This window comes from Mytilus edulis, chromosome 2 (genome assembly GCF_963676685.1).
Source record: "Mytilus edulis chromosome 2, xbMytEdul2.2, whole genome shotgun sequence".
Taxonomy (NCBI): Eukaryota; Metazoa; Mollusca; class Bivalvia; order Mytilida; family Mytilidae; genus Mytilus; species Mytilus edulis.
The window spans coordinates 63392683-63396603 of record NC_092345.1 but is presented as its reverse complement, the minus strand read 5'-3'; positions in this window follow the sequence as shown (position 1 = coordinate 63396603).

Genomic DNA, 3921 nt, shown 5'->3' with positions numbered 1-3921 from the left:
CAATAACGTAAACAGCAAAGCTGATTAGCAAAATAGGATGTACAAATAAGGCAATGTGACTGATACAAGGAGTAATTGTTCTTCAATGATAGTTTTAACAAATTTGTGTTAGTCAATTTCTTATAGTAGTTACTGCCCGAAATCACTATCTTTGACATACTATTGTGCTCTGTGCTATTGAACTTGATTTTAAGGAAAATTGTTAACAGAAAATATGATAAGTATAACATGGTATATAAGAAAGATCTGTTCATTTTTGTCTAGACTGTTCAGTTACATTATGTCTGACAAGGTACTTAACAGTACTGGATTGGCTGCAAGCGAAGTGTTTAAACAGTATTTAATTTACCAGTGATAAGTATGAAAACTGACTGAAAGACTAAACATTACCTAATTGATTGTTCCGACTTTTCAGATTATGTAATTATACAAATGACCCATATATTAGATATAAGAAGATGTGGTATGAGTACCAATGAGACAACTCTCCATCCAAGTCACAATTTGTAAAAGAAAGCTATTATAGGTCAAAGTACGGCCTTCAACACGGAGCCATGGAGGCAAACCAACGGTCTATTTAACCTATATAAGAAAACAACAACAGAGAAAAACTTATAAACCACATCAACAAACGACAACTACTGAAAATCATATAAGCTTATTTAAACTCATTAAAAACCCGACTTATGAAAATTGTGGAATTCTCCAAGAGTGAAAACAGTTTCTCCTCATAAATCAATACTTATCAATGTAAATAACAAGATGCAAGAAAGTCAAGTAAATACTACAGCTGCAAATGGTAAGATTAAACTCATAGATACCAGGATTGAAATTTTATATTTGCGCCAGACGTGCGTTTCGTCTACAAAAGACTCATCAGTGACGCTCGAACCAAAATATGTTAATAAAGCCAAACGAGTACGAAGTCGAAGAGCATTGAGGACCAACAATTCCTAAAAGTTTTGCCAAATACAGCTAAGGTAATCTATTCCTGAGGTAGGTGAGACAATGCTACATAAAATGAGAGCCATTAATTACAGAGTTACCATGTATAAATATGATTTAGACGCAGATAAATTATTAGAACAATTTGGATAAAGCGCTATCGACGATATAAAGAATGCTTCTTAAGATTAAATAAAAAGTTTTTCAACACAAACGTTTTATATTTACATTTGGGAATCAAACATATTTTGTTACGTCATCTAAATTATGAAAAATGTAATGAACACATGAAATGGAGATTTTCTTTAATCGTCATAAAGAACAAATTCTAGTAAAAGAGAAGTAAAAGATACCAATGGGATATTCAAACTCATAAGTCAACAAACTATATTCATAGTAAACTATCTCTCATACAAATTACTACTCTAACTACACAGACACTGCATACTTTAATTGTCTCCGAAATTCAATACGAAGTAGGGTTATTTAAACATTGAAAGGCGCTTCTGTAACTGAATGGAAGATGTATAAAGTAAAATCACAAAATATTCTGAACTCCGAAAAAAATTCAAAATGGAAAGTCCCTAATCAAATGACAAAATCAAAAGTCCGAGCACATCAAACGAATGGATAACAACTGTCATATATCCTACTTGGTACAGGCAACTCTTTTTAGTATAAAACCTCCCCTAAGACAATGTTTAAACATAGATTTGTATAACTGCGTTATTAATATAACCACTGCCTCACAAATATCCTTTTTAATGTATAGCAACATACAATTTATTCACCTGTTTGTCGAGAAATTTATAAATATATTGCTGATTGACATTCGTCATTGGTAATGAAATTGTGATATATATAATTGTTTTTTTCCTTCATTAAATTGTTCTGACTCTTATCAACAAATTCGTTTTTATAAATTGAAGAGCAATTGCAAACTACTCGGACATTGCCACAATAGATATATATATATATATGATCTCTTTAATGTCTGATTCTGAGATTGTGCTTGAGATATCCATATAACATATCTACAGTTGATTTGATAAGCGAAAAGGTCTAAGGAATTAAGAAGACAAGGCATGATTATTGAGAACACAGCTTCGTATTGACTTATTTACGAGTAGTCTGACATGACATAGACAAATATACAGTCGACTATTGGAAAATGTATCAGAAGTCTTGAATAGCAAATTGATATATAAAATAAATGCATACATTTTTATATAGATAATACCGTTGGTTTAACATTAAGAATTTTTGGGGCCCTTTATAACCAAGGCTCCGTGTTGAAGGCCGTTTCTTGACCTATAATGGTTTACTTTTATAAATTGTTACTTGGATGGAGAGTTGTCTCATTGACATTCATCACATATTCCTATACCTATATATTTTTTAGAACACCGAAATATTTTGAAGAAAGAATACTAACACAGATTTTGAAATTATGAAACAAAATTCGTGACTGATTCAAGATGGCATGTAAAACAACATTCCAAGAGAAAATTTGAATCTTCAAGGAATTTGGTAAGGGGATATTCAATATCCGACTGCAATTGATGAAGGAGAGTTGAATATCATCGGTGGTTTGAGTAATAAAGACATTGTAACGATCAATCCACCCACACTGTCAACAGATTCACAAGTGATGTGATAGTTTGAAGGATTCTTCCTCAAATTTCTACTGGATTGGTTAGTGATATTGTGTTGCGACAAAAACCAAAAACCAAAACAAAAGCAAAAAAATTGAAGTTTTTTATTAGTGCTACCTAAATTATAAAACAACACCAGAACACAATAGCAGATTTTTATCAATATTTGAAGACACATTTATTTTCTGGAACACTTTGCACAGTCTTGCTACATAACATTCATTGTATACGTATCAACAGACAATATTGAAGAAAGGGAACCACGTCGTGCGTTATATATTTCAATCCAAATTAATCTGTTATTACAATCTAATTTTATATACTATAAAAATTAATCAAAATACAACTTACAAAGGTTTTTCTACACTCAGACATAGATCGTATAAGCTGATTTGACAGTTGAAGTTTTTGGAACTTTGGATTTTAAATACTTTATAACTTCTTAATTGATTTGTCTTTTCAACTGCCATGATTGGATCGACATGAAAGATGCATAGTAGGACGCAGACGAAAAATGTATTCACATAAATACCGAACTCCAAGGCAAATTCAAGAGGGGAAGTCCATAAAAATAGTCCAACTATTAGATTCCGCACATGCATTTCCCGACGACAATGGACTTTTGAAAATAATCTTGAAAGTTGTCCAAAATCTCTTAGGCCCCGAGGTAGAAAAACCTTAATGTTTGGAATAATTTTATCATTTTATGTCGACATGCACATCAGTATTGAGTACTACGCCAGTGATACCCTTAATTATGTATATGTATACAAAGATATCAAGCTTATCATAAAACACGCAGTCGTATATATATATAGTGGAATTCAAATTGTATCAGTACGAAAACCAAGTCATCTCCAAAACTATAGTGCGTTGAATATACCCAAAAGTGTCTAATATAGCAAAATTATCATATATACAGTAGTTACCCGTTGTTAAATTTTATAAGTCAACTACAAAGAAACAAATCATGATAAAAACCAAAACAAAATAATGGTGCTCATACAAGTACAAATTCGATGAAGTCACCTCCGAGAGTATCAAAACAGAATTTTGGTTCCGACAATTATAACATCTCCATCGTCATCTGAGAAGCAGATATTCTATAGTTCATCTTGAGATAATGTCCGTACAATTTTTGAAGAGCTGGAATTAACATGAGTCTTATGTAGACGAAACGCGCATCTGGCGTATTAAATTATAATCCTGGTACCTTCAATAACTATTTACACGACTGGGTCGATGCCACTGCTGATGGACCTTTTGTCCTCGAGGGTATCACCAGCCCAGTAGTCAGATCAGCACTTCAGTGTTGACATGA